The sequence below is a fragment of the Lepidochelys kempii genome, chromosome 5, assembly GCF_965140285.1.
Source record: "Lepidochelys kempii isolate rLepKem1 chromosome 5, rLepKem1.hap1, whole genome shotgun sequence".
Classification (NCBI taxonomy): domain Eukaryota; kingdom Metazoa; phylum Chordata; order Testudines; family Cheloniidae; genus Lepidochelys; species Lepidochelys kempii.
This window is the reverse complement of record NC_136384.1, coordinates 37732475-37760327: the sequence shown is the minus strand read 5'-3', so window position 1 is coordinate 37760327 and position 27853 is coordinate 37732475. Positions and strand designations below refer to the sequence as shown.

At 43.8% G+C, this 27853-nt stretch overlaps 1 protein-coding gene across 10 annotated transcripts in view; it reads left to right on the top strand.

Moving 5' to 3' along the window:
• Nucleotides 1–27853, top strand: part of PDE4D (phosphodiesterase 4D) — a 773254-nt gene that overhangs the window by 675086 nt on the left and 70315 nt on the right. The window lies entirely within an intron of this gene.

Below are 27853 nucleotides of genomic sequence, written 5' to 3'. Positions count from 1 at the left end.
TTCTCTTAGTCACTCCCTTTTCTCTTACCATAAACCTTTCGGCATGTCTCCTGACTGCTGCCAAATAGGTAAGACTGGTTGGATCCAATTCCTTTGGCTATGTTCAATTTACCAAAAACAATAAAAAACAAAAATCACCCAACAAACAACACCAGACAACAGCCGTCTGGATGTTACTCCCTGATAATTGCTCTGTACTTGACTTTTAGATTCAGAGAACAGCCTCTGTTTTAGTTACTAAATGTACAATAAAAATATTTTCAAACAAAAATGTACTGGAAAGCATCAGGTTCATTTTTGTACTGTCCATAAGGCAGCATATCAAATGGACAGAGCAATAAACTGAGGCTCAAGAGATTTGAGTTTTATTTTCAACTTGGCCACAGCCCTGCTGTATGACCTTGGGCAAGTCATTTCACCCCTCTGTGCCTCTGTTTCCCTGCCTGCTCTTTCTCTGTTTGGATCAGAAACTCTTTGGAGTGTGGGTTGTCTCTTACTATATGTTTGTACAGCAGCTAGCACAATGGGGCCTCAAGCTCAGCTGGAGTCTGTAGGCACTGCTGTAATATAACTAATAATAATAAACCCTTGCGGCTCTTCTCAGCAGCCAAACAATTGTAGAAATGTACAGAAAAGTTACGTAAAAGGTTAAATATTTAGTTTTTCTATGTAATTAATATTTTCTATTGTTATATTTTTCAAACATATGTGTTCAAACTTCTCCCAGTCTATAGCTAATGAAATTTCATTATTAAACATTCACTTGCAGTGGTCACCAGTCAATCCTAGATTGAATGTTTAGCTATTTCCTTGCAAAGGGCTGTAGCAATCACACCTCTGAGCAGATGAATGATACTTTATTCTAAATATTATGTGCACCGACAGGTTGTTTTTTTCCTCCACATACTTGACTTTCATCTGTAAGGATTTATGGAATTTATGACTTGGTTTGTTTGATGTGGCACTGCTCCACATGTGAGTGATGGTGAGTTGGAAGGCATGGTGGAAGTGCTTGCCAAGAATAATTGGCTTCTGCATTGTGGGACAGCTCAAATATTGTGAGTATCACAGTATGTCATTTGGGTGTGCACACTGCCTGTAGTTCAAAGCATTTTACTAGTCTGCAGAGGCAAGCTGAGTTTCCTGTTGGCTGGCTTTTTTGTGTGTTTATTAAACAGGCTGGATGCAGCATTAGAACGAGTAATAGTCAATCCCATCTACATTTTCATGATTCTCCAGATAAAATGGAAGTTAGCATGACTTGTTTTTATTTCCACTTGCTTTTTTAATGATCAACATATTCCACTAGTCATTTCCCTGACTTTTTGTTTAGCATAAAAGAACCTAGCCAGCAGCAGCTGGAGATTGACGAAAGGGAGTAGATGTGAGGAAACATGTGCTGTGATGGAAGTATGTTGTTTAGAAGTAAAGAAAATGGTGATAAAAATTAAGTATTTATTAGGTGTGTGCACAAGTCTCAAAATCAAGGTTTGAGCCAGATCGGATTTGGGACCTGTCACATAAGGGACATTAGGATTCAATATTCAGTTGAGCCTGTCTTCAGTGCTGGGCTTTGTATGCTTTCTCTCTCATTCTCTTCTCTTCACCACTGATAGGTGGGAGAATGGCGGTCTATTCTTTTCTACTACCCTCTGATATATTCCTTTTCTCCTTCACCATTGAGACCATAGGGATGGGAAAGAGGTTTCATCTCTCCTATTCCCCAATGAAGAAAATGGCTCTGAGCCACCATCTCCTTTATAAGCGGGGGAAATCACTGCCTCGTCTGTGTCCCTTTCAAAGTAACAGTTTCAAACTATGCTGTCATCTACTTTAATCTGTAGTTTCTTTAATTCAGTCAATACATAGCTGATTTTGTGATGGGAAGATGCTGACCAATTTCTAATAATTAGAAAGCTATTACTGTAGTGATTTAGAGTACAGTGCTTAGCATAATTTCTCATAACCCTGTAATCTTTGCTGAAAGTGCAGAGATGTACTTCTGTGTCAGTCATTTTTATAAAGAAACAAATTGGATTGGCTAAATAAAATTACTAATATACTATTAGTTAAAATAGGTAACCACAAACGCTACCAAAATTAGGGTGACCGGATGTCCTGATTTTATAGGGACAGTCCCGATTTTTCGGTCTTTTTCTTATATAGGCTCCTATTACCCCCACCCCCTGTCACAATTTTTCACATTTACTGTCTGGTCACCCTAACCAAAACTGAGTCCTGCCAGCAGCCAGTCATGTGTCTAAGTCATGTGTACATTTCTCTTATGTTCAGTATTGTTTTGTTTTTTCTATTGACTTTTATGTGCTAACTTGTGTGATCCAGCGCATGGCTGCATGAGGTGCCAGTAGTGGATTCACTTTCACAATTTAAAAATTGCTTCCTCAATCAAAAGTACAAATGATTTTTTTTAAATGAGGCAAGGCTTCTGGGCAAAGCAACTGATAGTAATTACAATCAAGTCTTCACCCTACAGTTTTTCATCATGTAATAAGTCCCCTGTGGAATGGCCAGAGTCAGATCTGAGTTCAAGAGCTGTGCCCAGTCCTTTGCTGCCCAGGCCTTTCAAGGATGGGAGCTCTGTAGAGGTAATGCACCCGGTCACTGGGAAGGAACATTTTCTGTTTCCTTCTAGTTAACCCACTGTGGCTGACTGAAGGATTCACACTCCCAGGCTCCAGAGGGATCCATGTCCAGCCTACCTGACCAAGGGAAGAATTCCTAAGGTAATGGGTAGAGGGCCTTTAAATGGGATTCTCAGGATACCTGAGGGGAAATCCCTTCCTCTACATGACGCATAGCAAAGAAAAGTAATTTCATGTTATTGGGTTGGTCACTTTATACCATTCACTCACTCAAGGCCCTCCCTTCATTATATAGCCATCCTAAACTCATAACATAAAATAGGATTCCAGACTTCCCCTTTCTACCTGCATCTTCACGCCACGTATAATGGTCCTCACTTAATTTTCCATTTGTCCTAAGGTACAGTATGACTGTTGGATTGGCTGGACTACAGAACAGTAACATAGGTACTTTCTTGTTACATTTATTGAGGAATTTACAAGTGAAGATTATAAACATGTTAGCATGTTACATAATATTTTACTGAACAAGGTTTTTTTTCCATATTGCAAGTAGGTGGAACTGCTGTTATACAAGGATAAAATGGGTGGGTATTTTTGGTAGCCAGAGTTACCACGTGGGAATGCTAGATAGAGAGTACTTTAAAATGATATCAGAAAAGAAAATTTGCCAACATTTAATCACTGTTAATCAGGTGTCAGAAATAATGAGGGCATACAGTATCATTGAAAGGAAACCACACGGACACACTAGGCTGTTTAATCTCATTTCTCAAACTCTGTTTCATTCTTGTTTTCTGAATGTGCTGTTTAGCATTTGACTAATGTTTGGTTGTAAGACAGTGGCTTACTTGTGGAAGAACTGGGCCTTATATACAGTGATATCTTTTCAACAATTAAATACACATAAAAGTTCTTGACTACCAAAATTGCTTACAAACTTTAAATAAGAGAATATGATCTCTTATCAAAACCCAATTTTTTGGTTCTTTTTGTGAAAGCCTTTCTATAATAACAATGGGGCTATGCGATAACAGAATCCCCAGGTTATTGGAGGCACTCATCATTGGCTTACACCTCATAGTACCTCAAACATTTTGTGTTATCTCACAAGAACATGTCTTTTGTCATGGTTTAATGCTTAATTTTTTGGGTGTATTTATTTAACCAATTACTTGTGAGTTTGAAGTCAGGGGGTTTTGTGTATTTTAGTACACTTGTGCAAACAAAAGCAAACTTTGGACCAGATCCTCAGCTGGTGTAAATCAATGTAACTCAATTGACATCAACAGAATTATATCAATTTGCATCAGCTGAGATCAGGCCTTTTATTTTTTATGTTTTCCATTGCAAGACCTTTTGTCAGCCCATTTCATGTGTATAGAGAATAAGGTGTTAAAATAATACCTCTGAATATAAAATTTCCTTTCTAATCAGATAAAACAAACATCCTCATTCCCATTAGGTCCAAATGGAATTTAGAACAGAACTCTCTGTTCTAAATTCAAACAGGACACAAAATCCATTCAGATAAAGATGCAGTTTAGAGTGTTACGTTACTTATGTCACAAAGGTTAAGAGAGTTTACTTTTTCAAAGACTGATTTAACATGTCTTATGACAGAAGGTTAAGCTACTTCATTTGTACTAACATGCTACTGGTTTGATTGCATTTTTACCAAGTAAATATTCCTGTTGAGATAATCAATTTCACATGTCAAAAGTTTGAAATGCCCCACAGGGGCATTGTGTGCACATGGGGTGAAGAAGGCGGGCTCCACGCTCCTGTGGGTGACACAAAGTGCTTCTCATTGAGAGTATCTCAAAATTACTTTCTAAAATATTCATTTTTAGCACCTTTGAGAAAAAACAAAACTGTGGTAGATCCAGCTAGAGCTGGTGTTAGGTATATGAAGTGTGGTAATTATTGGAAAACATCAATAAAAGCGAGGTCATTTTGGGTATAAAGAACTTGCCATAAATTTGTATTTTTAAGAAATCCTCAAGGGGTAAACAAATACAATGCTATGTATTCTGTCACCCTTTGTCACCTTGGCTAAAGGTGAGGAGAAGAGAAGTCATGGCATCCGCAGATTTTTCTGTAAGATTCTTCTGCCTTTTAGGGTCTGGTGCTATATCTAGTGTTGGTCTCCTTTTTGCCTCCTGCATCTTTCCATGGGCTCAATTCTCTTTGAAAAGTTACCAGTAACTCCAGTTGCCTTCAGTGGGAGTTACTGATATTCTCCAATGGAAGAAAAGGGGTCCATGGTTGGGCATAGAGCTCAATTGTTCATTTGTGCAGCTTTATCTCTGGGTCATTCTGTTCCCTCCATGCCTTCACAGCTCATCTTAAAACCTACTTGTAAGCTTTAGCCAACAAGACACTTTAAACTCTCCTTGCCTTTCCCTTTCCACCTTATTTATTTCATCCTTCCATTCTCTCTGCACTCAGAACTATTTGGCAAGACTGCTTGTTTGCATTTTGTCCATGTTTAAAGACAAACTGAAATGCTTTTAAAAATTAAATACATAAGTAAAACTATTTAAGAACCCAGCTTTTCAGCAGAATATTTGAAAATTAGTGTATTCTTTCCTTGCCTGCCAAAACCTGATTTGGAAGATCCCTTACACAGGCTGATTCCATCAATAACTCCTAAAGCTATTCTACTCTCTTTATATGTTAGTGCTGTCACTAACTCCTACAGGAAAAACAGAGCCTTGAGTGCCAGAACTCAAAGCCTTTCAGTTCACTGTTAAAACATATGTGTTTAAAATGTGTAAGTCTACATGGGGTTTCTGTTAATGGCATATCAAACAATTATGTTACATTTGTTCATTTTTTTAAAACTAGCTTTTCAGTTCACCTCTATATTTTAGACTTTTTTTCTTTTATTCTTCTCCATCATGTTGTTGTTTTTTCCTTTCTGCTTTTGAGTCACTCACCAAAGCATTCTTTCTCTTTTATAGAGCCCTCTACAAAGTGTTTTGTGATACTTTGTATGAAAGATGCTTCGTACAAATCTTGCATTATATTGTATTGAACCTCTGGACTCTTAGCAGCAGTTGCCAATTGCTAGAGTGACATCTTACCCATCAGTCACTGCATCAAATACTTCTCATGGGCACAGACAAGCCAATTCTGCCCCCTTTTCAGTTATTTTACACAGTTCAAAGTTTACCCTTTTCTACCATCTTTACTCCATTTTTTTCTCAGCTAAAATGATGCTTAGAAGCCCTTCACTCATTGTGCCTTAAATTAAATCAAGGTTATGTCAAATGACATGAATTTTCAAAATAATCAATTTTCTACATCTTCCATACCATCTGTTTCTTCCCACTGCTTTGTAGCCACTAAGCACCAACGCTACAAAAACTGTTTAATAAGCATTTCTGTGCAAAAAAAGAAAAGCAGCATAGCCAGTTTTTGAGTTTTTTAGTAGCTATTACTTGAAATAATTGACATATATTACAACTGTATATCTCAGATATGATGTTACAATTGTATCTGGAGAAAATACCTTGTTTGCTTAGGAATTAGTTTCTTGGTAGTTTGATTCTGCTCTGAAGTGACTATAAAATTTTGCTGTTAGGTCCCATGTTTTTTGTGATTCATCTATCTTTTTTTCAGTTTACATATAAAAAGGTTTTTACCCCTAACTAACACTGTTGCAAACTCACCCTTGAATGAGAGTCAAGCTGGGCTTTTCTCTGTTTTCTCATCATCACCTGTAGCCCTGACCAAACTCAGTATTAACATAAGTATAAGGTGCATCTGAGGTTCAGGTTTATTGATGATGGAGGATTGGGGAGGCGGGGTGGGGGGGGACAGCTTGATGTTCAGCACTCAGGCTTTGTTTGCTTAGCGGAAATGAAAAAATGGCTATAGAATTCATATCATGCCAACATCTAAGTGACTCCAGCAACATTGCATGAATAAGTAAAACAAATAAGTATGTTACAAAATGAAAATAAAACAGTATTTTGTGAATGATTAAAATTCTTTTGTACTAAAACAACAATAATATTGGACATGCCTTTGCATTCATCCTAAAAGACTGAAGTAGAGATGAATTTTGACAACAATCCTCAAAGTTTCATGTCCTGGTTTTTATATACACTGCTTCCTGATCATATATACCTGGTTAGTGAAATTACTGTAGTTTGTATTTTAAAGGTTATTCTGGCATAAAGAAAAAGATTTGAGATAAGTTGATGTGGACTCAAGTAATACCATGTCTAGCTCTAGCTGTATATATTCATTATGCAAGAAGGAAATGGTCTAGATTATTCTTTGGATATGTAACTTTACAGTTTAGTGCACGTCAGTGAATTCATGTGGTTTCAGGAATAATCTTACAATCAAAAATGATACCATATATTTAGTTTTCACTTCTGCTCTTTCTGAAAAATATTTGTTTTAGTTTGGAGAAAGTAACTGATTTAATGCTTAACAACCAAAGAAACTGAGCAATAAATTTAATTGCTGTCAAACTGAAGTCAGTTTACATACTCACAAGCAGCGCTACAGATCTTGCTTTGTTTTCTGGTTGATTTTTTTAAAAACAAATATGTCCGTTTAACTTTAAGATACATGAGCTCCAGGCAGTTTAATACATGTGTTTAAAGTAGTGATGGTCTCAGGTTTACACTGTTAAAATCTCAAGGCTTCTTCAGCTGTGCAAGAACCTGCTGCCTTAATACCTTCTGCTGTTGATGCTTCTGCAGATGCTTACAGTAAGTCAAAGAGAACATAAGAACAGCCATACCTAGGGTTGCCAGGTGTCTGGTTTTCGACCGGAACACCCGGTCAAAAAGGGACCCTGGTGGCTCCGGTCAGCACTGCCAACCAGGCCATTAAAAGTCCAGTCGGCAGTGCTGCGGGGCTAAGGCAGGCTAGTCCCTACCTGTCCTGGCTCCACGCTGCACCCCGGAAGCAGCCAGCAGGTCCGGCTCCTAGGTGGGAGGGCTCTGCGCGCTGAGCACCCTGAGCACCGGCTCCGCACTCCCACCCTGAGCACCGGCTCCGCACTCCCATTCGCCGGGAACCATGGCCAATGGGAGCTGCAGAGGCAGTGCCTGCAGGCAAGAGCAGTGTGAGGAGCCTCCTGATCCCCCCACCTAGAAGCTGGACCTCCTTACCACTTCCAGGGCGCAGTGTGGAGCCAGGACAGGCAGGGAGCCTGCCTTAGCCCCACTGCGCCTCTGATCAGGAGCCTCCTGAGGTAAGCCCATGCCCCAACCCCAAGTCCCAATCCTCTGCCCCAGCCCTGAACCTCCCCCCAACCCAGAGGCCCCTCCTGCACCCCAAACTTCTCATCCCCACCCCAGCACCTGCACCCCCAGCTGGAGCACCCTGCCCCAGCCTAGAGCCCCCCCACACCCTGAACACCTATCCCCGGCCCCACCCCAGAGCCTGCACCCCCAGTTAGAGCCCTCACCCCATCCCACACCCTAACCCCCTGCTCCAGCCTAGTGAAAGTGAGTGACGGTGTGGGAGAGGGAGCCACAAAGGGAAGGGGAATGTAGTGAATGGGGGTGGGGCATCAGGGAAGGGGTAGGGCTAGGGTGTTCGGTTTTGTGTGATTAGAAAGTTGGCAACCCTTGCCATATTGGGTCAGACTAAATGTCCACGTAGCCCAGTATCCTGTATTCTGCCAGTGGCCAATTTCAGGTGCTTCCAAGGGAATGAACAGAACAGGTAATCATCAAGTGCTCCATCCCCTGTGGCCCATTCCCAGCTTCCAACAAACAGAGACTAGGGCCACCATCCTTGCCCATTGTGTCTAATAGCTATTGATGAACCTATCCTCCATGAATTTATCAAGTTCTTTTTTGAACCTTGTTATTATCTTGGCCTTCACAACATCCCCTGGCAAAGAGTTCCACAGCTTGACTGTGTGTTGTTTGAAGAAACACTTAATTTTGTTTTAAACCTGCTGTCTATTAATTTAATGTGGTGACCCCTAAGTTCTTGTGTCATGAGAAGGAGTAAATAACATTTACTTATTTACTTTCTCAACACCAGTCATGATTTATAGACCTCTAACATATCCCACCTTTAGTCCTCTCTCTTCCAAGCTGATAAGTCCCAGTCTTATTAATCTCTTCTCATATGGAAGCTGTTCCGTACCCCTAGCCATTTTTGTTGCCCTTTTCTGTACCTTTTCCAATTCCAATACATATTTTTGAGATGGAGCGACCAGAGCTGCATGCAGTATTCAAGGTGTGGGCGTACCATGGATTTATATAGAGGCAATATGATATTTTCTGTCTTATTATCTATCCCTTTCCTATTTTCCCACCATTCTGTTAGCTTTTTTGACTGCCGCTGCATATTGAGTGGATGTTTTCAGAGAACTATCCACAACGACTCCAAGATCTCTTTTTAGAGTGGCATCAGCTAATTTAGAACCCATAATTTCATATGTATACTTGGGATTGTGTTTCCCAATGTGCATTACTTTGCATTTATCAACATTGAATTTCATCCGCCATTTTGTTGTCCAGTCGCCCAGTTTTGTCAGATCCAAAGTCTGCTTTGGACTTAACTATCTTGAGCAGTTTTGTATAGTCTGCAGAGGACCTAGATCTAGGGTGACCATATTTCTCTAAACTGAAACTGGCATTGTTGCTCATGACCCGTGCCCCCCACAAATGTTTTTCCGCATCCCCAGTGAGCCAAGTACCAGAGATGGGGGCAGAGGGAAGAGGAATGGGTATGGGCTGGGATCTGTGAAGTAAAGCAGGGTGAGTGTGTGAGTGTGAGTACTTTTTGGCTCGGAGACAGGAGGTGAAGTTATTGGACTATCATCCAGCTAGTGAGGCGATGCCCTTTTTGGGGCTGGGATAACAGAGAGGCAGGATGGAGGCTTAGGTAGAGGGAGGAACCAAGAGAGCAGCCCTGGGGAAGTGGTGGATGCAGGACCACCATTTCAGATTTTGGTATGGTGAGGGCAGGCAACTCCCAGATGGTGATGGGATGGGAGGAGAGGACCGGTTACTCTCTGCAGGTGAGAAGAGGGGAGAGAGGAGCGATTGATGTGTCACCAGAGCGGGGGTTGCTCCCAACCAGTGGCACGAAATTTGGTGGGGCAGGTGTCTCTCCCCCCCCCCTCTCCCTAAATGGCACCCCTGCTGGGATATGGCAGAAGCGGATGACTAGAGGCAGATTGGGGAGGGAAAGAAGCCAGTTGGAGTGGGGGTGGGCTGGAGAGGGCTCCAGGGTATGGCCCCAAAGGACAGTGGGTGGGGAGGATACCAGACCAGAGTAGGGGCTCTGGGGACCACTTGCTCGGGCTGCTGGGGGAGGGTGGCCCGGCAGGACCCAGTCTGGCATTTACCAGAGTGGGCTCCAGGGCCTGGCCAGAGAAGAGTTTGAATTAGGGCCCTGATCACGCTTACCCTCTGATTGGGCTGCAGAGTGAGTGTGTGACCCCCCATTGCTCCCTGATTGGACGGCAGAGCATAGCAGAGACACATCAGCTAGGTTCCTGTCCCTCCGCAAACATCATTGCTCCCTCCCGAACATTCCTCATCTCCTCTCTGGGTATGGGAGGGCACTTTTTTGGGCAAAACTGGGTATTTGTCCTATTTGCTCTTGTGAACTGATCAACTGGCAAGAACAAATGGGATAAATGCCCAGTTTTGCCAAAAAAAAGTTGGGACATCAGAAACAGGGTTGCCAACTTTCTATATGCACAAAACCAAACATTCTTGCCCTGCCCCTTCTCTGAGGCTGCGTCCCCGCTCACTCATTCCCACCTCCCTCTGTCGCTCACTCTCCCCACCCTCACTCACTCGCTCATTTTCACCAGACTGGCCCAAGGGGTTGAGGTGCGGGAATGGGTGAGGGCTCCGGCTAGGGTTGCAGGCTCTAGGGTGGGGCCAGAAATGAGGAGTTCAGGATGCGGGAGGGGACTCCGGCCTGAGACAGTGGATTGGGATGCAGGAGGGGGTGAGGGCTCCACTTGGGGGTGCAGGCTCTGGGGTGAGGCTGGGGTTGAGGGGTGTGGGGTGGAGGAGGGGGGCTCAGGGCTGGGCTGGGGCAGGGGGCTGGGGTGTGCGAGGGGGTGCAGGTTCTAGCTGCGGGTCTGGGCTCTGGGGTGGTGCTGGGGATGAAGGGTTTGGGGTGCAGGAGGGTGCTCTGGGCTGGGACCGAGGGGTTTGGAGGCTGAGGGGTTTGGATCAGGACTAAGGTGGGAATATGGGCATGGGGGTGTGAGGGCTCCGGCTGGGGGTGCAGGCTCTGGGGTGGGGCTGGGAATGAGGGGTTTGGGGTGCAGGAGGGTGCTCTGGGCTGGGATCAAGGGGTTTGGAGGGTGGGAGGGGGATAAGGACTGGGGCAGACGGTTGGGGTGTGGGAGGGGGGTCAGGGATGCAGGCTCAAAGTGGCACTTACCTCAGGCTTCTCCCAGAAGCAGAGGCATGTCCACCCTCTGGCTCCTGCACAGAGGTGTGGCCAGGCAGTTCTGCGCGCTGCCCCATTCATAGGTGCCGCCCCTGCAGCTCCCATTGGCTGTGGTTCCCGCTGGCTGTGGAGCGAGGGCAGTGCATGGAGCCCCCTGGCTGCCCCTATGCCTAGGAGGTGGAGAGGGACATGCCGCTGCTTCCGAGAGCCACGCAGATCCAAGACACGCAAGGAACCTGCCTTAGCCCTGCTGTGCTGCCTACCGAACTTCTAAAGGCCCCATCAGCAGTGCTGACTGGAGCCACCAGGGTCCCTTTTCGAACAGGCATTCCAGATGAAAACCAGACACTTGACAACTCTAATCAGGGACATGGCTTAAAAAGGGGGCTGTCCCCTCCAAAACAGCATTATGGTCATCCTACCTAGATCCTTTAGAATGGTGCAGCCTGTTAACATGCCATAGCTGGCCCATTCTGTAAACCCAGCAGAAGAAAGGGAGAGACATAGCCCCTTCTTCTCTCCTCTCCTTTTGAGGTCTTCTGCATCTCTGAGAATGCACTAAACAAACAGTCCCTCCTGAAGAAGACACACCCCTGCTGTGGTGTCTAATACAAATTAGCCACTTTATATTAGCAAGGTGTGCTTTTACACATCTTTTGGTCTGGCTAAGCTCCAGTACTGTCTTTTTCATTTGGCCTTTCTGACACACTTTCTGGGCACAGACTCTGTTGCCCCTTTGCAGAAGTGGGACCTTGCAATCTAGCTGCTTTAGGCCTGCGCTGACCTCTCTGAGCACTCCAGTAGCTTAAACACACTCTCTCCCAGAGCTCCAGTTATGGGCACTCTGGTTTACAGTTTACCTCTTTAGGGATATATGATAATTTAAGCACATAACACACAGGCTTTGTAAACATTTCCAACACAATTACTCTTTACTTTAGATAGCTCAAGAGAGATCCATATCTAGGTTAAAAACAATAAAACACCAATATGCTATCCCTTCCTCAGTTTTATCACTACTTTTGAGAGTTCTTTGGGATTTTGTCAGAGTCCTCTAGGGTATCCAGGATCTTCCTCCTGCATAATCTTGCTATCTACTTGTGGTCTCTTTTCCCGTTCTCTAAAATGTCTGGTGAGAGCGTCCTCCTTTTTATAAAGTGACAGTCCATTCTATTAGGTGACCCATGATCAGCCTTGTCAGGAGTTCAAAGTCCCCAACCAAGTGATCCCCGCCTGTTTACTACCCCACCTTTCAGAACCAGTTTTCTTGGTTTGGCCACCTTCTTTGTCCAAAGGTGCTTCCTTCCCTTTGACTAGAAAACTATCCAGGTTTAACAACCCACCATTATAAGTCCTCTGCCACCACCTCTTAGAACTTCATCCCAAAGTTGAAATGTAAAAAGACAGCAGAGAAGGTAGACTAGCCAGCCACACAATCAAACAAAATTTGTAGTTTGATAAGAGAGTCCATAATCTCACACAGAATTAATAAATTTTACATAGACAGATTTCCCAGAATGCAACACAAGGACTGTACATTTTCAAATATGAATTGATTCCCCAAGTATGGACCATAAATTATTTGTGATCCAGAGATCCCTTGCTGGTGGTTTGAAAATGCAACATTTTGAGAAACGAGGTCCGGATTCTCCTCCGTGCCAAGTTGCTGTTTGCAGCAGCGACAGAGAATCATCAATGATCTTGTTAAGGCTCCCTGAATCTCATGGAGTATATGCAGGATAACATAGATTATTAGTAGAACTGCTCAAAAATTGTCTGATGAAACAGTTTTGTCAGAAAATGCCAGTTCATTGAACCCCAAATTTTTCCAAAAGTGAGTCAAGCTTGACAAACCGTTGCTGAATTCTTATGGAAACCTGCCTGATTCCATGCCAGCTCAGCTGGCATGCTCCCAGGAATCCCTGTCATGTTCACTTCCCCCAGGCCAGGGGGAACATTTCTAGGGTTTGTGACTCTAGGGCAGCCTGCTGTTCAGACCACTCTGGGGCCAGAAACTCTGTCTTCCAGGATCTGTGGCTCTCAGGCAGCCCTGCCACTCCAAGGCTTCCAGTCTCCCTGCCATGTAGCCAGGAGACTAAACGCCCTGAATGTAACTAGTGCTTGGTTCCCAGCTCCATAGCAGGGAGCCTGGAAGCCCTAAGAATCCTGGCTCAAGCCAGAGATCTCAGAGATTCCAAGCTCACTGCCGTGGAGCTGGGAGCCTGAAAATCCTGGGATGGGCTCCCAAGTCCCAGGTTGTGTGAGTCTGGGGCAGTCCTGCCATGAATACTGCCCTGGACTGGGGATCTCGGGGCTTCTAGACTCTTGGTCCAGTTGGCTATTCAGGCTGCCAGCAGGCTCCTGGGCAGGCCTCATGACAGGGCTGCCCCAGAGCCACAGACGCTGGCAGCTGGTGAGTGAAACTGGCATTCTTGCCTGTTTAACTGACAAGGATGTCCGTTTCACTCACCAGCTGGTGGGTCTGTGGGAGGAAATGTCCTTAGAGAAACACCATGTGTCTGTGTTTCCAAAACATTTTTTATTATTATTTTGGATTTCTGGTTTGCAGGAAATTTCAAAATATCAAAATTTCTCATAAACTGGAAATCCCACATTTCAGCCAGCTCCAGTTAGTAGTAACTTATACACACTGAAAATATCTGTAGCACAGTATGGAGATCTGGCTGTTTTCTGGCCCCCTTACGCTGCTCTGAACACAAAGGTTATCTGGACCTAGGTAGTTGGGAGGGGAGGTGGGTCTATGAGAGGTTCTTCTCTTTGGCAATAGTCTGCAGAATGAAAAAAGTGAGAATTACTTAAATATATTTGTATATTTCATGCATTTTTTCTTACTGTTACATTTGATATATCTGGATGATTTCCAGTCACCTATCTAAAAACTGGGGGGAGGGGAAGGGGGAGGGGAGCTGGAGAGGGAGGCAAATCATCATTACAGTTACACTGTAAGTCAGTGTAACTCCACTGAAATCAATGTTGAGGATCTGCCTATGGGATTTTTCTCAGAAACTGCAAGAACTGTATTCTTCTTCAGGGAAAAGATCAGGACTGTTAAAATATTGTGAAAGAACTGAAATTTGCTTTAAGACAGATTGAGACAGTATTTGTCAAGATTTAAACTTGACGCATGGAGGAGCAGGTTGAGCTGTTTTGTGGTTTTGTTTTATGACGTGTGACAGTTGCATACCTGTCATCCAAAACAAACCACTCCCTAGTCTGGCCCTTTCACAACTGCTAAACGGATGATTACTAATTGATATTTACAGTGTCATCTCAAGGTTTAAGAGTCTTAAGGATAACTTCCTGAGGCAATATAACAAGGAAATGTAACAAAAGTAGTGGTTGACTCATTGTCCAGCGTACATGAACCGTGTGACTAATACAGTTTATTCAGCTTTAAAGTGTAGATTTCTTACCTATCACATTTAATAATAATAATAATAATTTTATGTATTTAGCTCCTACCACCATAAGTGTCCCTGTTTCCAGAAAAAATCAATTAATAAAAACATAATAATTACCATTCTTTTCAAAACAAACATAAAAAGCAAGTAAGGCTGAGGTGTGCTGCCTTTTTTTAAGGTTAAAAAAAAGTACAAACCTTTCATGTTTGCACAGAACCCAGCAGAAAGGGGTCCTAATCCCAATTAGGGTCTTTGGGATACCATAATATAAATATTTTTAAATAATAATAAAAATAAAGAATACAAAAGGCAACACAGAACTTAGAAACTTTTATGATAACTGTAAATAACATACAGCTTACTCAAAGTTGAGGATGTTGGAGTTATTTTGCTCAAAATAAACTGTAGCCATGCACTTCTGCAGTTTTGCAGTCCCCAGACCAAATTATTATTTTTTATTTCAATAGTATCGGAGGTGTGCATGGAACTTTACAGAGCATATTGGAAGATGCAGTACCTGCCCTAAAGATCAGAGTCTGTGGGCCTGATACAGAATATCTGGGGATAGTCTAAGGGGAAAGGCAGCGGCTGTGAGGGGGAAGGGTTTATGGGACACAGTGTGTGGGGAACGGCTATTCTCCACAAAATCAAAGAGGGCTGAAAGGTCAAACAGACAATGCGGAAAAGAACGACATGGGAGAAAAGTGAAGGAAGAAGTATAACACAGGAGAGAAAAGAAGAACGGTAGATGGGGAAAAAATTCATCAAGAATCATAGAATCATAGAATATCAGGGTTGGAAGGGACCCCAGAAGGTCATCTAGTCCAACCCCCTGCTCGAAGCAGGACCAATTCCCAGTTAAATCATCCCAGCCAGGGCTTTGTCAAGCCTGACCTTAAAAACCTCTAAGGAGGGAGATTCTACCACCTCCCTAGGTAACGCATTCCAGTGTTTCACCACCCTCTTAGTGAAAAAGTTTTTCCTAATATCCAACCTAAATCTCCCCCACTGCAACTTGAGACCATTACTCCTCGTTCTGTCATCTGCTACCATTGAGAACAGTCTAGAGCCATCCTCTTTGGAACCCCCTTTCAGGTAGTTGAAAGCAGCTATCAAATCCCCCCTCATTCTTCTCTTCTGCAGGCTAAACAATCCCAGCTCCCTCAGCCTCTCCTTATAACTCATGTGTTCCAGTCCCCTAATCATTTTTGTTGCCCTTCGCTGGACTCTCTCCAATTTATCCACATCCTTCTTGAAGCGTGGGGCCCAAAACTGGACACAGTACTCCAGATGAGGCCTCACCAATGTCGAATAGAGGGGAACGATCACATCCCTCGATCTGCTCGCTATGCCCCTACTTATACATCCCAAAATGCCATTGGCCTTCTTGGCAACAAGGGCACACTGCTGACTCATATCCAGCTTCTCGTCCACTGTCACCCCTAGGTCCTTTTCCGCAGAACTGCTGCCTAGCCATTCGGTCCCTAGTCTGTAGCTGTGCATTGGGTTCTTCCGTCCTAAGTGCAGGACCCTATTAATTAAGAGTATTAATAAATTTTACGTAGACAGATTTCAGTCAGATTTCAGTCTTTTCAGTCAGACAGGAGGCACTGCCTTAGCCCTGATCCTGCAACTTTTTCAATGTGGGTGGACCCATGAGCATGCACTGAACTCCATTCACTTCAGTGGAGCTCAGGTTTGGCACATGGGTTCACCAGGTGGAACAAATTGCAGGATCAGGGCCTCAGGAGAGCTGATAGACATCACTTGACCTAAAGCAGGGAATTTCTAAAAACTAAATAAATGTTTAAATTAAACACAGGTACTAAAGGTCAGCTGTTGGCTCCGATATAGTTTAATAGGTTGGTACAGAGTTCGTGCACTTATGAAATTGCCCTTCCACTAAATCTCTGCCTTTACATGCTCCTTCACATAAACAGTTGCAGTTTCTCACCATTACAGGTGGGGCTGTCTTCTGCATCTCAGCCCTTACCTTCTCCCCCATCTGTTCCTCCTCATGCTTGTCTTGCCTCATTTTGACTGACGATACTTCATATTTTCTGAGGAGCAATTCACCAGACCACCACCTACTATTTGACCCTCTCCGTCTGTAACCCAGGCTTGCTGACCGAGCCTTTTATGTTTAACTCCTTCCCTGGTTAAATGAAGGAGGATAGTAAGTGCTAAAAGTTCAGACCAGAAGTCACAGGATTCCCCTCATCCTTTCTAGGACAGAAAATTCTTCTTTTTGGTGTATCAGAAGAGTCAGAATCCAAGTTTGATACAATTCCCAGGTTGACAGGCTATGCAAATGTCCGAGTTCTGAGCCTTCAGGGAATTCTGCAGACGTGCACAGGTGATCTAGCCCTAGCTCACCTATTAATGCAAATACATTCCAGTGTCAAAAACAAGTAATTGGGAGGCTGCTGCTCCTCTGCTGCTGCTCTCTGGGAGGAAAATGGGACCCTTGTACTCCAGCTGGGGACAAGACTCAGGTGAGGCCCTATGTCCTGGAATGTCTATAGGGCCCAGATTGGCTTAATCCTGCTCTGCCTTCAAATGGTGCCTGCTGGTGTCACTTGATTTCATTTAGAGTATAATATCCCAGGAACGAGTAGACCAGTGGTTCTCAACCCATGGGCCACTTGCGGCCCAATCAGCACACAGCTGCAGCCCAAGTGACATCCTCAGGGCCACACAGGTACTACATATATTGTGTGGTCCACATAACTCATAGAGAGCTGCATATGTGACCCACAATGGTGAATAGGTTGAGAACCACTGCAGTAGATTAATATATCTGTTTTTACTATTTCCAGTTGGAATTGCCACCAAGAATACACAGATACCTTTTTATCCTGTTGTTGTCTTCCAAGGATATTCAAACACCATTGTTTCAAAACAATTTTATTAAAACAAATATATTTCCTCAAAATCTCTCTGTGGTGGACCTCCCAGTTATAAAATTTCAATTAGGTCCTTACAGTTCCAGCTGGTAACAAGATTTTGAAACAGAACAACAGATCCATTGGTTCTTAGAATTATTGGTCTCCTGTAGAAACCAACAGGAATCAGTTTGAAGGATTCTAATGGAGTTTACTGGAATTTCCAATAAGTTTATACTGGAATTTGGCAAGTGGCTAAGCTATATATTCATGTGGAAGTTTTAAGTCTTAGGAAAACAAGAAGCCAAAACTGAATAGCACTCACTAACGATTAAAAATATAAAGATTAGAGCGACACGTTTTATAGGGATATATTTAATGTTGTTTTCATCCTATAATTTAGGATACTATTTAACATTTGGTCTCATCAGGGGAAATCCTGATGGGTGGCAACTTTCATTTCCCTGGATCCCCCTATTAGTACTACACGATGTTGTAGAACAGTAAACAGGAGTGTGTGACTGTCCCAACCATCCTCTTTTTGCCCAAGAGGGCCTTGTTTTCCAGACTGGTACATTCATTTTTTCCACTGAAAATCTGTCACTACTCAAATTACACTGAATCAGCCACAGCAGCATTCTTCTCAGAATCATGAGTTTAAAACTATGTTACAACTTGGGAGGGGACTGAGTTCTAAGACACATCCTAGAATCTGGAAAAGTTATTTTCCATATGCTGCATGAAACAAAGTTCTTCGTAACACCAGAGTTACTGGGTTGAAGGATGGGCTCCACTTCTTACCCAAGATCTTTTTAGCTCTGAATTGTCACAACTAGAGCTGGAAAGGTTATTGATTGGTGGGAGTGGGGGTATGTTTCAAATAAAAATGCTCTTTTTCAAAGTTCAAAAACTTTAGAGAGATGGAAGCAGATTTTTTTTAAAATCCACATGTAAAACATTTTGTTGTTAGAACAACACCAAAAACACTTCATACAATTTTCCTGATGTAATTTTACATTTTGAGCAGGATTGGTTGGTTGAGATTGGTCACAAGTCACACGGTATTGGTTTTCTTTCCTATATGTCCCTGCTCTGTGCGATCAGGAGAGTTAGCAGAAGCCATTTTGACTCTTTTGCAGAGGAATTGGCACTGGTGGTAGCAGTGTGTGCCTCAGTATGTGATGAAGAATTACCTAATTTTCCATAGACAATTTTAAGAGGCCAGTGATCCTGACAATCCCCATACTGGTTAAGAGAGTGGTCGACCAAAGATGCCAGTGGATGTACAAGTTGCTTCCTGTAAAAAGTCAGACAAGAAGGCAGCACTAGGTAGAGATGAAGAGAAACTGTATGGAGACAGAGGACCATTTGGCCTTGTGGGTTCCTTGGTAATTTCAAATAGTTGATATGAGCATCTAGGTTTGCCTCCCATCATGGTTTTACCCAGACAGTCTGGTTTTCAGCTTCTGTGTCCAGCTGCCATTTAGGGTTGCTAGGTGCCCAGTTTTCAACTAGAAAATCCAGTTGTTACCAGTTACCGGAAGGTGGAGATGATCCAGTGAGCAACAGGGGGAGGAGGAGAGAGGAGTAAGCGATGGGGGCAGGCCCTTGGGGGAAAGAGGAGGAGCAGGGGCAGGGGAAGAGGGGAGAAGGGTGTGGCTTGGTGGAAGAGGCAATGAAGAGGGCATGGCCTCATGGGAAGAGGTGGAGCAGGGTTGGAGCCTTGGGGGAAGAGGTGGAGCAGGGGCAGGGCCTTGGGGGGGAGAGGCAGAGCAGAGAGAGGGGCTTCAGGGTCCCATTACCAGCAATTAGAAAGGTGGCGGCAACCCTATAAGCATCCCTACTCTGAAATTCTGAGGTAGCCCATCACTAAATTAATAGATCATTTGGATATGTTGTGGATGTTGTCCTATGTGCTTTTCCAGATGTTTTTGGTTACAGTGAAGTATGGTTTTCCCAATAGTCTATTTTATTAATATGGGTATTTGCACAACTCTGATTTTTGGTGAATTGATAAATACTTTATATCACAAAAGGACTTTTATAACAGGTGTTACAATACATCCTACCAGTCATAGTGACTTAGCTCTAAATCCTGACCCCAGGTTATAGCCCAAACTGTTTGGCACACAGGAAGCCACCATAGATCTGGACTGCACACATGAGAGATGTGTACCCCCTGTGCAGACTCCACAAATAATGTGCCCGCTTCCATGCGGCAGAACTGCTTTGTGCAGCTGAGGAGTGGGGACAGAATTTGCCCCATAATAAACAAAGAAACAGAGGGCTTATTGAGGTCAAATTGTAAAGCTGCCCCAAGGAAGCACATATAGAGATGTAGATGTAACAAATGTCTTATGACTATTTTCTCCAGGCAATAATTGCAAAGAGCCCTATTTCTCAGTGTTGCACTCCTGAAGCCATATCCTTTTGTTTACAAGAATTAATTGAAGAGGAATCCTCAGAGGGTTATATCAGCTGACTTTTAGAGTTGCTTTGCACCACCAAAGTGCAAATATGAAATGTTGGCAGAGAAATGCCTTTTTTCAATTAAGCTAATTGTGCAGTTCAAGTAGTTCCTCATTTAATACATGCTTTGCTCCATGTTCATCTGTGTAATTATGGCCTTTATCTGTAATACAATTGCAGGGCAGTTCCACAAGCACTTGCAAATGGAAAATGTTTCAATGTTCTGCTCCGGCTGTTATCCTTGAAACTAGTACAATTTCTTCTCAAAGAGATGGGGATATTTTAACATCTTCAGCTGGTGCCTCTGGTACAATTTAAAGTAATGTGTCAGGGGAATCCTTCAGATCATCACACACTGAAAGAAATCTAGTCTTGGTCCTTAAGATATAGATCTATGGCTGCATGAGGTCACTAAACAGCACCATCATTTGTTCTTTATTAGATTGGAATGTTGGAGAAAATCCTGGAATGGAGAAAAGAAGAGTTCAAAGTGGAACCATCACAGGGTTTGTCAGAAATTTGCTGCAGCTGTGCTCCTCTTCACAGATGCATGTTCCAAATCTAACCACCAGCCTTTTGTGTTGCTCAAGATCAAGGGGATTTTCTCAGCAGCTTCCAAAGTGGTCTATATCTCTAAATTTGACAACAATATGACCTGTGAACATACCTTAGAGAGAATCTTCAGCTTCACAACTTTTATGAATAGCTGTAGTTAAGTGTTCTCAGGAAAAAATAAATATTAAATTCATGATTATATTTGTTTCAGCTGTGAGAAGGATGACTAAGAAGACAGGGTTGTTTTCCCCCGACATTGAATCAGTTTTAATATAGTTTACAGTAGATGATGGTGTTGAGTATAAGTTCAAAGTCATTTGATATCTTGAAGCATTCTGGTTAAAAGTTATAAGTACTTACATTTTAGTCTAAGGAAAGAAATCTGTAACTTGAACCTAAGATGATTAGTTCATAATGCCAACTACAGAAACTGAAAATCTTGGCCTAGATACTCTGCTGCACCAACTGCAATAGAACCTCAGAGTTATGAACACCTCGGGAATATGTTTGTTCGTAACGCTGAGAACACTGTGGTGGTTCTTTCAAAAGTGTACAACTGAACATTGACTTAATACAGCTTTGAAACTTTACTATGCAGAAGAAAAAAATGTTGCTTTCCCTTTATTTTCTTAGTACACCTCAACCCCGATATAACACGGTCCTCGGGAGACAAAAAATCTCACCGCATTATAGGTGAGACCGCGTTATATCGAACTTGCTTTGGCCCCCCTTGTTCCCTGACCACCCCATCCAGAGACCCCTGTCCCTAATCGACCCCACCCCCTACCCAACCCCCCCGCTCCCTGTCCCCCAAGTGCTCCGACCCCTATCCACACCCCCCGCCCCCTGACAGGTGCTCACCGGCGGTGGCAGGAAGTGGAGCAACGCAGCCCCAGCCTGCTCCGCTTTCCTTGCCCTGGCGCAGCCGTGTCGCTGCGGGCAGGGGGGCTTGGGGAAAGGTCCCGCACTCACCTGCGGCAGGAAGTGGAGCACCGTGCCTGGGAGCTGGTGGAGTGGAGCGGGCTGGGGCCGGGCTGCTCCACTTCCGCCATTGCCGGTGAGTGCAGGGGTGGGGGGATCCCTTCCCCCAAGCTCCCTCCCCCAAGTGACACGGCTGGGGCCGGGGTGAGGGAAGCGGAGCGGGCTGCTCACGGCCCCCCACTAATCCCCCGGGCCACTCTGGGACTGCGGGGCCCCCAAAAGTGCCCCCCCACAGCTCCTGCCTCCCAGATCCTGCGGGGGGGTGCCCCTGACCACCCCCAAGACACTCTGCCCCTTATCCAACTCCTCAGCCCTGGCCCAGCCCCCTTAACACACTGCTCAGAGCAGCGTGTTGGAGCTTTACCAAGTTGTATGCGAACCCGCGTTATATCGGGTCACATTATATCGGGGTAGAGGTGTAGTTTATATTATCACAGTACTGTACTGTATTTTGCTTTTCTTTTTTTCTCGTCTCTGCTGCTCCCTGATTGTGTACTTCCAGTTCCAAATGAGGTGTGTGTTTGACTGATCAGTTCATAACTCTGGTGTTCATGACTCTGAGGTTCTATTGTGAATTTGTGATACAACAAAGGTGACTTTCAGGGAGCGGGTTAGGGCTCCCTGATTCTCTGAGTGGATCTCAACTGGCCCTGGCCTCAGCATAGCTCAGAGCAGCCTGGGTACCTCTCTTGCTAATCCCAGCTGGCTAAGGGACTGTACACCCACTGAGCATAACTGGAGGGCACTACCCTCCAGCCATGCCCTTTCCTGTTGTGACACATCCAAAACACACGCCTACATTGCAGTGGCTAACTACACTGGTTCTGTGCCAGGTGACAGCTCCTTCATACTGAATGGAATTCTTTGCTGGCCAGATCCTACTGCTTTCTAGCCCCTTTGCACTGCTCAGATGGTACAAAGTAGCCAGAATGTAACCAAGAATCTGGCCCCTTATCTTTGGCTTCAGCTGTGTTTGTCAAAACTGTCTATAAGAGAAAACTGAAAAGATTAATGTAATAAATACTTGAGCCATAGAAGAAATGTCTGGTATTGTTTTTCATGACCTAGAAATGAGATAAAGTGACCGCATATATAAAAAGCTCGATCATCCATTAAACAAATTAGACATTATCTCTGTTGACAAAATTATCATCGTACAATAAATTTTCCCATTTAAACTTTTAAACAGCAAGCTTCTGAATGAAACGAGTAAATGAGGACATAGCTAGCTATCTCTGGAGTTATATTAGGAGCTTTCTCACAGTTAATTGTTTTGTAAACACAAATATCTGAGACATCCTTTTTAAAAACATGGCTGTGCAATGCCAAATGATTATGGCTAATCTTTGTTCTTTTTGTAAGTATTGGGTTTGTTTTCTCTACACATGTAGTTGGAATTTAGAAGGAGGGGTGATGGGAACGGTTTATGTTAGTCTACTGACATAAAAAAAGAAAATTTGTCACTGCTGCTTCCCTTTTTTTTTTAAGAACACTTGCCCAGCAGCATGCAAATTTTCAAGTTAATTGGTGCTAAGTAATCTTTAAAACCCAATACATAGTAGGGGATAATAATTTACAGGAAGAAATTATAAAATGTTCAAGTCTGTTTCTTTATATTTTGAGAAAACAATAAAAAAAACCATACTATAAAACAGTTAGACAGAGACTCACCTGCATAGCCTGGACAACCCAACTCAAGATTGTAGAAGTCAAATAATCTCTTGTAAATCTCTATTTAACCTTCCTCCCCGTAATCCCTTTTTGCTAGTTCTTGTGACATAAAGGGGTGGCTGCAGAGCTGGTTGGAATTGGTGCCTCAGTAATAGCCTCAGTTAAGGGCATTCATTGAGTGGCACAGCACTGCTGCTGCTCTTCCCTCATAGTCACTCCTGTAAGTTGTTCTAGGAGCGTTCCAGGGAAGAGGGGACGTGGTCAGAACACCAAAACATCTGGCCGCTTTTGTCTGTAAAAATGGCTCTTAGGAACTGTTTTAGCTGAGCATAAATTCAGTTCTCAGCCTACAGTAAGTTACCCTGTAAACCAAACACCAGGTACCTCCAGAATCAGTGTGTGAAAGGTGGTTCTCCCTTCCAGCTGTGTCACAGTTATTCTAATCTGCCTTCTGTATAATACTTACCTAGAAAAAAATTTCCTTCCAGATTTGACCTTTTCTATTTGGCAAACATTGACATCCTCCTCCTACCACCTCCCCAACCCCAACACACCCTTTTTTGATGAAGATGAAACTGATCTGGCTGTGCTCAACTCATGAAGTACTTTCTTGTTATAAAAGAACTTTGTTTGTGTACCCATACCATTTGGCTGATTTTTGGATCAGCTCTGGGGAAAGTGTTTGGTAATTAACTACCACTCTAGAGCCAAAGCAGGGGACAGAAACCTTTTTGTGGGCCTGCCAGAAATTAGTGGCTAATGTTTTGTTTATTTTTATTTTTAATTTCTTGGTGATGGAATGGTAGATTTTAAAAATTTACAACCTACAGGATATTTCTTGTCAGATTTTATAACAATTTAAAGATGGGTCAAATTTAGAGCCTCAAAACCTTTACGGTGTATTTCTGAAAAACTGCCTTCTGGTTGCATTGCACTTTGAGAATTCTAGGAACAAAAGTGGGGTGCTTGTTTTACATATTAGCATGTGAATACCAGTATTATTTTAGACTCGTTGAAGTTCCATAGTGAAGTCAAAGAATTTAAGGCCAGAAGGGACCATCAGGTCCTCATCAAGTCTGATCTCCTGTAAATCACAGGCCACCAACACCACCCAGTACGACACACTAAACCCAACAACCAAAATTAAACCAAAGTATTACAGACTACAGGAGACTAAACTAATTATGTGCCAATGGCACAGAATAGGAGGGACCTAAGTGCCCATGGCCCCCATAATGGCAGGGAAATGATTAAGTGAGATATACCCAGATAATCCTGGCAAGTGACTTGCACTCATACACTGCAGAGGAAGGTGAAAATTCCCTAAGGTCACTGCCAATCTGAGCTGGGGAAAAATTCCTTCCCAACCCCACATATGGCCATCAGTTAGACCCTAAGCATGTGAGCAAGAACCAGCCAGCCAAGCATATGAGAGAGAGGGAGAGAGAGAGAATGCATGGTACCACCTCAGAGTATCGGCCTTCCCTGTCCAATATTCCATCTCCAGCCATGGCCATGTTGGTGCCCCAGGGGCCAATCCAACTTCTATTTAAGTCACTGGAGATTGAACTGGGCTTCAAGATCTGAAAGAGCTCAATCTTGTAAGTCATGTTAGTAGTCCTTACTCAGACAGGTAGTTCCATTAGAGTTATGTCTAGTCGGCCTCTTCTACACATTCCCTACACATGGAGCCCCAGAACCATGGAAGATTCTCATAGAGTCCAGTATACCGAGTCCATTGTCATGGAGTGGTCCATGACAGAGATGGTGGCATTTAGTTAGGGAATGGAGGGACTCCTGCTTGTTAAAGTCTTTTGGGAGGACAGATAGATAAAATTATACACATCTACAATAATGTTAGGAGTATTTTTTTTAAAGATAGCTGGATGGGGGCAGGAAGAGGGATATGACCTTTAAAACAAATAGATGGTGAACAGGACCTTTTACGTTATTTACTAAAATCTGACAACCTTCAACTTTATTTTATTCTGCTCCCAAAAGCCCCACCTTAATATAATCTCAGATTTCAGAAAAATTGTTACCTTGTGAAGAAAAATGTGAATTTCCCAATTTCTGAATTTCAAGGAATGTTGAAAGACAGCCTGAAGTCTAGCTAGCCATCAAAATGTTATCTCCTTCTCATATTGATTCACTTAACCTCATTTCAGTATATAGAATCATAGAATCATAGAATATCAGGGTTGGAAGGGACCCCAGAAGGTCATCTAGTCCAACCCCCTGCTTGAAGCAGGACCAATTCCCAGTTAAATCATCCCAGCCAGGGCTTTGTCAAGCCTGACCTTAAAAACCTCTAAGGAGGGAGATTCTACCACCTCCCTAGGTAACGCATTCCAGTGTTTCACCACCCTCTTAGTGAAAAAGTTTTTCCTAATATCCAATCTAAACCTCCCCCACTGCAACTTGAGACCATTACTCCTCGTTCTGTCATCTGCTACCATTGAGAACAGTCTAGAGCCATCCTCTTTGGAACCCCCTTTCAGGTAGTTGAAAGCAGCTATCAAATCCCCCCTCATTCTTCTCTTCTGCAGGCTAAACAATCCCAGCTCCCTCAGCCTCTCCTCATAAGTCATGTGTTCCAGACCCCTAATCATTTTTGTTGCCCTTCGCTGGACTCTCTCCAATTTATCCACATCCTTCTTGTAGTGTGGGGCCCAAAACTGGACACAGTACTCCAGATGAGGCCTCACCAATGTCGAATAGAGGGGAACGATCACGTCCCTCGATCTGCTCGCTATGCCCCTACTTATACATCCCAAAATGCCATTGGCCTTCTTGGCAACAAGGGCACACTGCTGACTCATATCCAGCTTCTCGTCCACTGTCACCCCTAGGTCCTTTTCCGCAGAACTGCTGCCTAGCCATTCGGTCCCTAGTCTGTAGCTGTGCATTGGGTTCTTCCGTCCTAAGTGCAGGACCCTGCACTTATCCTTATTGAACCTCATCAGATTTCTTTTGGCCCAATCCTCCAATTTGTCTAGGTCCTTCTGTATCCTATCCCTCCCCTCCAGCGTATCTACCACTCCTCCCAGTTTAGTATCATCGCAAATTTGCTGAGAGTGCAATCCACACCATCCTCCAGATCATTTATGAAGATATTGAACAAAACCGGCCCCAGGACCGACCCCTGGGGCACTCCACTTGATACCGGCTGCCAACTAGACATGGAGCCATTGATCACTACCCGTTGAGCCCGACAATCTAGCCAGCTTTCTACCCACCTTATAGTGCATGATTAATGATGATTAATCATCATGATTAATATGATATGATTAATTTTCAATGGAATCTCTGTTAAACTTCTCTCTACCTGGTCAATATACTGTATAACCATAATGTGAATCAAATAGCTTTTCATTTATCCTTTTTAATACTTATCTTAAAGAAATTTATACTCTGAGACTAAAAACACATCATTTAAAAGAATTTGTAGCACTTAGAACTACAATATATATAAGGATAATTCATTAAACGACTGTGGTACTAGCCAGTGCTGAATGGTTTAATATTATTTTTTTTTCTTGACATTTTGAAGATTACATTTAATTTCATCTGGGACAAAATTCCTGAAGATATTTTAGGAGGGAAGAGCAAACCCATTGAGCTTCCTTTTCTCTTCCTTGAAATTGCATTCTTATGCCACTGATTCCAGAAACAAGTATGCCAGCTTTTCAAACTTGGGTACCTAACATAGGCTCCCAAGTGCACAGTTCTCAAGTCAGAGCACCTCACTACACTACTGCTTTCAGCAGTGTCAGTTCAGCCCGTTGAAAAATGCAACTTCTGTAGGAGAAATCATAGACAGGCTTTACAGATGACATCCTCACCTTGGAAATATAATTATTTTTCCTGATTATCGTGAGCTAACCCACAGCGCATGCTGGTTCTCATGTGACTGGTCATTTTGTGAGTGGGATGTGTGCATGGCCCTTTTTGCTCCTTTTCTGCGTCCACTTCTATATGTTGTACGACAACGTGCTGCAACGTGACACTTAGTACATTAGAAAAGACTAAAATCTTTCCAACCTGATATTAGGTTTCCAGGGTAAACTTCAGGAGAGCTTTCAGCAGTCCTATCTCCCTGCTCCCCAAAGCAAATTGTGTGATGCACTGTAGACACACACCGTTTGGTTTAGAGTAAATATTACTGCAATATTTGAAAAATCCTTTTGCTGCTACATCCTTGGCTAAACACAATTATACTTAGCCCTTACATGGAATTACATTTTCAGAGGGCTTTATTAATCGATTAATGCTGGACAACCCTAGGGGCTAGGTAAGAAACTATTATTGCCCCACTCCTGGGAATCTGAGGCCGAGAGGCTAACACACCTAGGGTCCAGACATCAACATGTGACAGATAATCATTCAGTGAAGAAATATGCCAGCGAGACATAAACTTCTGCTGGGGAGGCAAGGGGCAGGGAGCTGTGGCCAGAGCCAGCTCCCCGCCAGCTGAGTTGTGGCGCTCAGCCGCTGCGGAGCGCCCTGGCATGCCACCTGCTCAGAACCCGGAGCCTCAAGGTTACGAGGCGCTAATCTTGTCGGGGCATCTCCCCGGGCGGCGGCGAAGCCGTGTGTTGACCTGCTCGCGGTTACATAAGCGCCCGTGGCCCGGAGGGCGGCGGTGGGGATTTGTGGCGCGCGCGCTATGCTCCCGCCCAAGGCAGGTGGCGGTGACATGTGGGGGAGAAGCCGGGAGGGCTCCGGACCTACGTGTTTGCTCCTTAAGCCGTAAACGGAGCTCGGCGGAGGCGACTGCGAGAGTTCCACGCCGGGTTTTCGGCCGCTCCCCCGCCGTTCACACACACAGCACACGCGGCTGCCCCCGGCTCCGGCTCCG